Below are 12,055 nucleotides of genomic sequence, written 5' to 3'. Positions count from 1 at the left end.
AGCTTGAGGCCCCTAATATGCTGGTGGTGGCGCTGCTGCACCGCCAAGCATATTAGGAGTTTTCTCACCACCACGATCTCATGGCAGTGCGACTGCCATAAAAAGTTTGGGGTGTGGAAATGAAGGGGGACCTACAGGGCTCTGTGCCACATGGTGCATACAGGGGGGCACATGTGCCTCCCTGTGGGCATGCACCTCCAGTTCCTGCAGGGCAAGGACTGCAGTAACTGCCTTTGATGCTCCCATTGTGGTGCCTTTTTCAAAGGCACTGCAGTAGGACCGCCAAAGATCCGTATTGAAAATACTTTGCCCTCTGGCGGGTGGTCTTTAATGCCTTTGGCCGTGTCGGAGCAGGGCGGAAGCGTGGAGGCCCCGCTCCGAAGAAGGCCAAAAGTTGCTTAATTCTGCATGGATGGAACATGAAAGAAATGCTTTCCAAAAGCAGCAGACCAACTGCAGATTAGAAAATCATTTCCAGGTACGTTTCCAGCCTACTTCATCAAAAGCATCCCTGCTTTATTCGCTAATGCTGCCACTGTATCATCCTTGCAGTAATTTGTCTGACGTGCATTAGGCTTTAACTGTCTTCTCTTTCCAGTCTCCAAACCCATTCTTAATTAATAAACCTCGATTTGGCTAAATTATGAAGGAGATCATACTTCCGAATCATTTATTTAGCGTTTTTTACAAGTGCACGTGCATCGGTGTTCATCAATGACAGGCCAGTGGCTGAGACATGGTCTTGGAGCGCGGCCAGGATGAGGTGCAACATGATGGATACCGAGACGGCTCCAGCATGGGGGGACCGCTTCTGGTAATTGACTCTCCCATGCATTCTGCCAGGGTGTTTTTTTTTTTAATTTGGGCAATGCATATTTGACGCGAATCGCCTGTGAAAATACGTCACCACCTGGTGGCGCGCCATTTTTCAAGGGACTTGATTGCGCCTTGACGAACCGCCTGCTTTGCTTATTTTGTCCCGCTAGCATTTGTTTGTCACCTTTTGATGTACGTGGTGGAGCTACATGCGTGTAGGAAAAAAAAATCTCCTGATCGGCGGTCTCCTGGGGGGCTCAAATGCCGCGTACAGCGAGGTGTAGAGTTCTCTGATAGAGACACTAATGTATTTATTTGCTATAAGTAGGCACGCATTAGCGGCGCTCAGAATAGCTGCAATTGTGTTAAGCGCTTGCCATCCCTGTGCCGGTAAACCGCAGGTTCCCCAGCGTGCTAGCGCTGTCTGTTTAGAATATAGCGCGTTAATTTCACGTGGCGTCAATTTATGTTGAATTTCTGGCCTTGGCAGCAGAGCATATTTCATTTCTGAAGTTTTCTCTCTACACAGCTGATTAAATGTGTCTGTATCTCCGAGTCAAACTGTAATTAATGAGCACCCCACCCCCCAGGAAATGCCTTCAGCGTTTCCTGTAATGCACGCGCTCATCTGTTAAGCTACATATACTCTCTTCCTGGAAGAATATCACGTCCACTTCTAAGAAAGGTTGACATTTTTAGCGCTGATTGTAAATACGGATTTATTGACTTAATGCTAATATGATTTGGAAAGAGCCACAATTGGCCAATTAAATATATGTCTTAATGATCCGCTGCGTCAGCGCTGGACATGTATCGGATTATTGATCCAAGGAATTGTGCGGTCTACTTACTCTGGTACTCCATTTTACCGCCATATATTGGGACCTGCGGTTCCCGCTCGACCACCTTCTGGATAGTTATGAGCAAATCAGTTTATGCCACTTTTGGTAGCCCACCTGCACATTGGTCGGCCAAGAGGTTCCCTGCACCGCATTTATTTATGTTTAAGATTTCTGACAGGATCAGACAACACGTACATGTCCCGTATTCGAAACCAACAATGACAAAAGGTTACATTGGGCGGACCAGACTTACTTGATCAAATACGATGACATTAGATCAGGAGGACTCAAGACAATAAGAAATCCCAAACCCATATGCAAATTGTGCCTGGACTCTCCAAGGCACTCACATTCAGCTGGCCACTTCGTAAATACTGAGAGAAGAACTTGACATATGTTTGTTAATTTCCTTGAGTGTGAGAATCAATCTTAACATTTCTTATCATTTTAAAACCCTAGCTCAGTCTTTTTACCCACTCTATGCTGTGTCTTTACCATAAAAGGAATACAGATCTAGAAACATGAAACAGTGGTAACTTGCAAATAATTGAAGCTGGTTGGACAGTACACAGGTGACATCATGAAGGCCTCAAATATTGACACAACCAACTCAGCCATGGACAGCCCCAAGATCACCATGCAGAGAGTGAAACAATCAATTTTGATGCAAAGTTAAAGCCGAGGTCATCTGTGCCAGATCTTGGTGGAGCCATTTAATTCAAGTTCAATTGGCCGCACACTGCTCGTCACACCAGCAAGTTGCCCCAAGGAACTGTGGTCAATGTAGTGGCGACGGCGAGTACGCCTGTGCCACAGTGTTTGTAAAAAAGTATGTGTCGCATTAGCCATCCCTGGACACGTGTTTCGAGGTAGTTGCCTCTCGTCAGCAGGGAGTAGGAAAGTGTTGAGCCGGTGGAGCCGACGGGCTCATGGTTACGCACCTGCGCGCTACGAGAGGTACTTTACCTGATAACGATTTTAGCAGCTTACACAGCAACCCTACACACTTTCCTACTCCCTGCTGACGAGAGGCAACTACCTCGAAACACGTGTCCAGGGATGGCTAACGCTACTCATACTTGGATGCATTACACGGGCATAGGCGTACTCGCCGACGCTGACCTCAGGGACCATTTTTCATTGTGGTAACACGCTTAGTAGGTGGAGCAGTGTGCAACCAATTAGACTGAGCCATTTAATTCCCACAATCATACCCATTGCATGTCATTTTTTGCGAACTGGATATCTGTGTTGCTGCTGCTAATTTTTCATCAGCCACACACATTTCCGTTCTTCTAAAGCAGTATGACAAATGATCATTAGAAAGGTCAATAAATACGAGTAGAAATACATTTGGTATGTCTGACTCATATAAAACCACAAGCAATAACTGGATTCTAAACCCAGTAATTCTTTGCTATGATGTAACAACAGTGGATAAGAGAACTTGCTAACCACTATTTCTGCATCATAAAAGTAATTTCAGGCTGCTCTTGCTGGGCTCTCTGAGAGCATATCAGATCTGCTCTGGAAAGCAGAGAACAGGGCTTTTGGAGGGAGGTGAAGTGAAGGCACTTGAGTGTTGGGGGTTCACAGTGACATCATAGACAACTTGAGCTTCGCTCTCATTGTCTATTTGATATCACTCCGAAACCCTCAGTGAAAAACCTCCCCTTTATCCACTCTACTACCCATCTTTAATTCCATATATGAACCACCCCAATCTACTGATATTGCTGAAGCAATACATTATGACCCTACTGAGACTTTGATAAATTGTGCTGAATAATTTTAAAGTAGATAGGTTTGTTCATCTTCACTATGTCAAATTGAAGGATGTCAGCAGTGTACCTGTGCATAACCAGAATAAAACACATCCTTCGAAATCAGCTGTAGATACAGTGTAAAATTAGATTATTCTTTACACGGCACAAAAGCTGATTATGACAACTAAACTCTAATGTGCACATTGCACACGTCTAGAAAAGCAACACTGAAACTGAGATAAGTTGAAGTACTAGCCCCGTAAAAGTGTGTTTGGATATGTAGAAATAGCAGTATCAAAATAATGAATTTAACATGTTTATTAACAGATTTCCTTATATTTTTTAACTAAGTCAATATGAAAAATTAATGATGAAACTTAGCATTTCTATTCCCTTCATTGTAATGCACCATAACAAAATGAAAAGAGGTGCAAACGGATTATGCCATGTGCTATACGACTGAAATTTTCAGGATAGGTACTTGACATTATTAGGGTCTTATATTTCCTAAAACTGTTTTATTTGAATGACATTTTAGGAATAGTTTGCATGTATGCACTTTTAACATTTTGGTAGTAAGCCATAATTAGAGTTGAACATTTTTGTGTAATAATCACTGCTAACATTATACATATTTCCATTAATGATATGCATGATTTTTTATCATGCTTGAACTTAAGTCTGAGTTTATTTTACTAAATAAGAAATATTATCTTTAAGTGCATTGAATTTCTTTAGGCTGCATTATTTCATAGCCTGGTGTAATGGACTTTTGTTATGTTTCCTCAAATGTTGCTGTTTCTATTCTGTTTCTGCAACATTTTTTAATTAATATGAGTCTTTTTCTAGTAGATCACTTGTGTGAATTGGTGGGAACTTGACCTCTCAACTTAATCCATGAAGAGGAACTAAGTAAATAGGCTCATTGTCCACTATCTTGTGAGGACAGAATGGACAGTCATTTCGCATGAGCAACAAGGGAAAATATATTGGAGCATCAATCTTGTACCTGGTGGATAGGAGAATGGTCACATGACGGTAAGACCATCGTGTGGTGACAACTGATGTCATAATGGATGATTTGGAGTATAAAAAGTGACTTTCCAAGGAGGAGGGAGCGCCGTTGCCTCCATTTTTCTCCCTTCTCCATTGCCAACTACTTGCTGGACTATCTTTACATTCACCTTGCCTTCTTTTTCCCTTTTGCTGATGAACTCACCTACTGGCCAATTTGGAACTGTCTGGTGAGAGACTAGACCTGAAAATTCCTGATTATTGCTGCACTCCCCTTGTATATGGACTTTTTGTTAGTGGACTCTAACATGATCATTTTGCCCATGCTAAGAGAACTCCTCTGAACTATCCTCCTGCCTTTGTTGGTGGAAGGAATCTCTAACCTGAACCATCTTCTTTACGGATTCTTTTATTTAGCAATAGATTTACTTTAACTAAATGTGCAGTTTTATACTACGATCTGTAAGACTCACAACAGAGTTACTTAAAATGGTACTTACATGCATTGATGTGGGATCATTAACACAATCACCAAATTATCTAAAATTGTTTGAGTCTTTTATTGTGTCTTAATGTTCTATCTGAAGAAACTGTGCTGACAACTACCTGATTCCTAAATGCCCACCAAAAAAGCCCACCTTAGCGCTCCTGCCAACATCTTAATCTTTAAGTCAAATAGTATCGGACAAATGATTACTGTCATGCCAAAATAGGCTTTTTTGATTGCTTTCAAATTTCTTGCAGTGTTAGTTTGACATGTTATGAAGTCACTGTACAAATGTAAATATATGTCACTGTTTTATGTATAAAATAAGTGTATGACTAATGAGTAGTGTTCATCTAGCCAAAAAATTGATAAGTAAAAGAAAAAATCACCTTTCAGATCGCAGTCATTAAACAGACTAGCCGACAAAACAAATGTTGTGATCAATGGCGTCAGAGGCAAAATGTATGTTGTAAAAAGTTAGTCCAGATTCCAGCCTCTGGTACACCATATTGAATCTTCCCCCAATTTCATATCCAACATCTTAATCAGGCCCTAAGTTAGTAAAGAAACTGTATGGGCCCAGAGATAGAAACCCGAAAAGAGCTTCTGCTGCAACAGTGACGTTATTGAATATGTAAAATTACTTACAATAAGATGCAAGAGAAAGACCATTAGGACTGTCCAGTATGTTACTTTTCTGTGTACTGCAAAGGGTGGGTATATTTCATTCTCTTGGCTGGAGTTAGAAGGGAATAAGGGAGAGTAAGTTGAAAGTCAATGCACTGGGGCAAGAGGGTAAGAGGGAACTGGGGAACTCAAGAATATATTTGCAACATATTCCAGATAGGAATCCCTTTCGACCATGCAGCATCAGTAGAACCTCCTTTTCTGTTTAGGGAGGAGAAGAACTCGACTTTCTAATCCAAAAGATAAGAATAGTTCAAGATCAACTGAAATTCAGGAAAGCAGTAAGGATCTGGCAGCTCTCAAACAGATAAAACCTCTACCCAAAGGCATTACATTAACACATTCTCCTCACAAAGTGAATTCAGTCACATGCTCAAAGATGACAGGTATCTGCATTTGCAAATGTATTGCTCACATATCCTCACTCCACACCAACCATAATTATAGCTGCATATGGCAGAATAAGATCACCACTCTAGCCATGCACAGCAAAAAAACTACCCACTAAGGCCCAGATTTATCAAGTGCTTTCGTTGACCTTGGTGTTTAGACAGAATATCGTAAACAGAAATATCGTGCGCTAAAATATTGTGTCAAGAATATCAAGGACACAAATATTGTGAATCTAGGTTTCTATATGTAAGCAAAGTTTTACTATATATAACTCCCCTATATGTACCTTGAATTACCTACTGGCAGTCGCCAGTAGGTAGTTATAGTTAGAACCTAGTTTCCATAGGAAAAGCATTTTTTTATTTGTTAATAACTTTAGCGTCGTTGTATGAATCTTCGCGAAATTCTCCCAAAAAAAAGGCTATCCAGGTCAGCTCCTATCCTGAAAGTTTGGGGGTGATTCGTCAAGCTGGGGCTGAGAAAAAAGGGGTTCCCAAAACGCGTTTTCTCCATTTTAATTTCTATCGGAAATTTTGAGACGAGCCACAGCCCGAACTACTGAGCAGAATTACCCCAAATTTGGCAAAAAGGTAGTGCTTGGTTCAGAGAGCGAGCTTTGTGTAAATGGTGTAAATCTGTTCAGTAGTTGCTGAGAAATTCAAAAAGTAAAACTTTTGATATCTAGGGCAGTGGCGGAGTCGCGACGCCTCCCGACCACAAGCTTCATTCTAATTGGCTGCCACAACCACAAGCTTCCTTCTAATTGGCTGTCAACACTCCAAGCCAGGAAGTGTTGGCAGCCATCTTGTGACTCGGTAGAAGAGAGTCACCAGAAAACAGAGAAACAAAGATATAAAACAAGAGTAGGGGGGCAGGGTAGAAAAACCCTGACCCCCTAGACCTGCTCAGGGGGTCCCAGAAGGACCCCCAGGGCCAAAAAAAGCATTTTTAAAAAAAAACATTTAGGCTCAATATGCGCTGGGGTCGCAAATTCTGCCGAAATTGTTGAAAGACAATGAAGCGCGGGTTCCTGCACTTTATTTTAATGAGGCCCCCGGGTGGGCTAGGTCCCGGGGCATGTCTTAAAAAATATTAGCGGAGGCATGCTGGGGCCCCCGCAGCCCCAGGGACCATCACCTCCCCGGGGCTTCACTCATGTTGGGAGGGGTGCGCGCGACCCTCCTCCTGGAGCCCGTGATGGCCCTGGGGACCGCCATTCCCGAGGGCTGGCTCCTGCAGTGTCCCGGGGTGCCCACCCCAGGGACACTGCTGTTTGCTATGACAGGGCGGGAGCTGTGTAGCTCCCACCCTGTCATAGCAAACTTGCTTAGGATTTTGGAGGCGAGAGCAGTTAAACCTGCTCTCGCTTCCAAAATCCAAAGCGGATTGCTTTTCCACACGGGGAGCTGCATGTAAGCAGCTCCCCGTGTGGAAAAGCAATGCCAGCTCCCGCAAGACGCGGGACCGTGGGGGCATTGGGGCTCCCCCCACGGTCCCCAAAGGTAAGGCCAGACCCTGGGGGATGGGGTCCTCGGGGCCGGAATTGGCCACAGTATTGGGGCTGACGTGGCCCTCTTCTCGTTTTTTTAAAAATATAAATAATGAACATGTTGGCATGCTTCGGGGGATGGGGTCCCTGAGACGAATCAAAATTAGTGAAAGTGGACGTTTAAAAAAAAAAAAAGGATTCGCTACTAGTGCAGTTCTCAGCGTGGCCCCCTGTGGGAAAGCGATGGGTGCGCGGCTCTCAGCGCGGCACTCGAGGGGTATATTCTGAAGGACACATTGCTGAGTTATCGTCACTTTATCGCAACCAAAATGGTGATAAATTTAACGCACCATTCACAAGCTGGAGCAAACAGCCCATATCACCAGTTTACCAGCGATAGCAGCCTCACTCTCCTGACTTTCTGTTCTTGACTGAAACCTGGTTTTCCACCGATTCCCTTCCTGATCTTCTGGCCATTCTCCCCGATACCTACTATGCCCTCCGAGCTGACCGTCCGGTCGGCAAGGCTGGGGGTGGTGTGGCGATGATCATCCGGTCGACTCTCAAATTCCAACTTCTTACTCACCCCCCCATACCTAACGTGGACTACTTGGTGGCCCGCTCACTTAATCTTTCTGCCCCCCTCACTGTTGTCCTTGTGTACCGTCCCCCTCAATCTATGCCTTCTTTTGTAGCTTCCCTCCAGGACCTTTTGGCCACTTTGGCGGTTAATAACTCTTCCCTTTTCCCTCCCATTTCCCTTGAATTATTTTTAAACTCCTGGTCAAAGTCAAGTCTGGCTCTCCCGCGGACTGTGTGCCGGCTCGTATTCTTAAAACTCTTTTCACCAACTGTCCTGCCCCTCCTCTTGCCCTTCTCAATTCCTCTCTGGCTCTTGGTTCTGTCCCCTCCTCTTTTAAATCTGCTATAGTCCTTCCTATCTTAAAAAAAAACGGTCTGGATCCCTCTCTCCTTTCTAACTTTCGACCCATTTCTCTTCTTCCCTATCTTGGCAAGATCCTCGAAGCCCATGTCACCTCTTGCCTCTCCACTTATGTCGAGGAGAATGGCCTTTTGGCATCCCATCAGGCGGGCTTCTGCCCGGGCCACTCCACGGAGGCGGTGGTCCTCGCGGTCTTGGATGAACTCAAGGGGAAAGCCGACTCTAACCTCCCCCAAGCCCTGGTCCTTCTCGATTTGTCCGCTGCGTTTGACACGGTCGACCACTCCATCCTTCTCGACCGTGTCAGCTCAGCTGGCATTCGGGGCGCGGCCTGTTCCTGGCTCGCGTCCTTTCTTCGGGAGAGGTCCCAGGCGGTTCATCTTTCTGGCTTTTCTGCCCCTTCCCGCCCGGTCACTTGTGGTGTCCCCCAAGGTTCTTCCCTTTCCCCCCTTCTTTTCAATCTTTATATCCATCCCCTTATCACTTCCTTTCTTGAACTGGGGGTCTCTGTGTACAACTACGCAGATGACCTTCAGCTCGTCTTTGACCTGTCTTCTTCCCCTGATTCTCTCCCTAAGTTTTGTTCCACTTTAGTTTTTATTTCTGAGTGGATGAGTGCCAACCACTTGAAGCTTAACCCGGACAAGACGGAACTTGTCCTCACTGGTGGCCCTTCCAACCCTTGGTCTCCTGCACATTGGCCCCTTTCTTTTGGTCCCCCCCCTTTGCCCGTCCCCTCTGTACGCACCCTTGGCATCAAAGTCAGCCATGACTTATCTATGCACAGTCAGATTAGTTCCGTTGTGTCTTCCTGCTTCTTGTCCCTCTGTCTTATCCGGAAGATTTCGCGATTTATTTCCACCGACGCACTTAAAACCATAGTCATGGCCCTTGTCACCTCTCGCCTCGACTATGGGAATGGCCTGTATGTGGGCATACCCGCCTTCGAATACCGCCGACTTCAGGCCATTCAAAACCAAGCAGCCCGCCTCATCCTCTCCCTCCCTAAATCCTCTCATATCACACCTGCACTCAAGTCCCTTCACTGGCTTCCTGTTCGTTTTAGATCTTTTTTTAAACTGGCTTGTTTAGCCTTTCGGGCTCATTCCCGCTCTGCTCCCCTTTTCATCACTTCTCTTATCTCTTCTCACGCCCCCAGCCGCACTCTTCGCTCTTCTTCCCTGTCTCTTTTGCACATCCCCCGCTTCCGTAAATCCAGAACGGGGGGTACCCGGTTTTCAGTCCTGGCCCCTCAGCTCTGGAACAGTCTTCCACTTTCCATTCGCTCTATTCCCATTTACACTCACTTCCGTAAGGCCCTCAAAACCTTTCTTTTCTCTCAGGCATTCCCTTCCTAGTCTCCCGGGGTGTTCTCTGTGAGCTCTGATCAGGTCCTCAGCGCCAGGAAGCCGCTTGGCCGCAGTGCGCTTTATTAAATATTTTTTTCATTTCATCCTCAAAAAGCATTGTCACGGTTGACTCCGGCAAATATTGCTAATGAGATGTAGAGTAGGCGTTCCCGTGCAAAAAGCAGCGAACACATCACTTCGCAAGTTTCTCAACCACCAGCAAGATCATCAAAGTGAGTACAAAACAGGCGATAAGGTGTGTTAGTAGCAGGAAGTTTACACCGGTTCTGAGTTGGTGTAAAGTCGGACTATAACCTGCAACATGAAAGAGAGCCTAGCCCGGAGCCAAACCTCAATGACAACAGATGCAATGGAGCCACGATCATGCAGCTCGGACACCCAACACTGCTCCGCCACCCTCCGCCACCAGCCCCTTGTCCGCCATCCCCCCTCACCCCCACCCCCCACAAACAAATGTGACAGCATCCTTAGGAAATCTGGAACGTAACAAATGGGCTGATGTCGCACAATTATAATAAAGAAGATGCATGTGAGGTTGGACAAATAAGAATCTCAGTCATCTATGGATTTACATATAAAACATTTTATTCAAACAAAACAACAAAATAAAAGTAGGTACAGGCATGGCTAGTATCCCTCGACAATTTGTGAATCACAGCCTGCAAGACAAAAAAAAAGATAAGATTGTGTGTCATGCGTCCATCAAAGGAGAGAGAGAGAGAGAGAAACAGTGAGAGAGAGGAAGAGAGCGAGAAAGAGAGAAACAGTGTGAGAGAGAGGAAGAGAGAGAGAAAGAGTGTGGGGGAGAGAAAGGAAGAGATGGAGAGGGACAGTGAGTGGCCACACTGTGGACAAAACCCTCACAGCTCACCTTTCCGCCACCGGTATGTCTCCAACCATGTGCCGGAACATAGTAGAGCCCTCAAGCTCACTCATCTGAAGCATAGTACAGAATCAGTAATGGCAGAGTACATACGACTGCGCACGCCTAAATAGCTGTCCCACCTTTGTGCATGCAGGCTGCTGCACCCCATCCACTTCCACTGCCCAGAGGTGCCTGCCCACTGCTGTGCACCCAGGCTGCTGCATCCCATCCACTTCCACTGCCCAGAGGTGTCTGCCCAGTACTGCGCACCCAGGGTGCTGCACCCCATCCACTCCCACTGCCCGAAGGTGACTGCCCGCCGCTGCGTACCCAGGCTGCTGCACTCAGGCTGCTGCACCACATCCACTCCCACTGCCCGGTGGTGACTGCCTGCTGCTGCGCAAACAAGCCTCTCTGCTCACCTTTCGCAACCTGCGTGTAGAAAAGAGGGCCTGCCATGTGCCACTGCAAGCCCCAAGCCCCGGGCCCACGGAAAGGGCACCCTGCATATCATGCAGCCCCGCTCCGCAGGTCACAAAGTCACACATTTGGTGCTGCATCTTGATTTTACCATGGCAGAGGACATACCAGTGAACCCGCCATCATCGCAGGTTGCACACCCGCTCAGCCCTTGCGGTGCCACTAACTCTGTGACCGGTGAGGCCACGCCACATGGCGGTAAGCCCCTGCTGTTCGATGGCTCAGGCCTACACTGCGGTCCAGCAGGGCACACAAAACCTGACCTGTCCGGACCGCCGGGACGGGGCATCATCGCAGGCTGCACAGCCGCTCAGCACTAACAGTGCCCTTACCTCAGTGCACCGAAAGTCACCGTCCTGTGGCGGTGTGCCTGTGCCGGCCGCAGTGCATCAGGTGCCACCAAGTCTGAAATGGAAATGACGTGGAGAACATGCGCCCGGTCCTTTTTATTGGCAGGGTCACCTGTCCTGTGATGCCTATGCTTGATGGGTGTGGTGTGAGTGTAAACCAGCCATCAGGGAGTGGCTGTGGCATACTGACAACTAGACCTGTGAGCAGCAGATTACTACAATGAAAATCTGGGCCATGTAGTGTTGTTGTCCCTCCCTGTATGAGTAAGCGGAGTGGGCTGGCCTGGCGTATGCCAGTCCGGCGTGAGGCTGTGAACAATGACTCCAGAGCTCTGGGCGTAGTTCTGTCCTGGGTTGTATGAGGAATCAACTGATGTGGGTGTCCCTGTTGTAGTGCTGCCGCCACCCGGGCTGAAAGCACCAATGTGTCACCCTGTGACCCAAGTCCCAAAACATGGCCAACATGGAAGGTAGGGGGAATCACTGACCCTACATTCATCCATACTTCCACACATGAAAGATCGTGCACATGACATATCTGTGTGGATAAGAA

The sequence above is a fragment of the Triturus cristatus genome, chromosome 4_1 (assembly GCF_964204655.1).
Source record: "Triturus cristatus chromosome 4_1, aTriCri1.1, whole genome shotgun sequence".
Taxonomy (NCBI): Eukaryota; Metazoa; Chordata; class Amphibia; order Caudata; family Salamandridae; genus Triturus; species Triturus cristatus.
The sequence above is the reverse complement of the archived record's forward strand: the minus strand, read 5'-3'. Positions refer to the sequence as shown.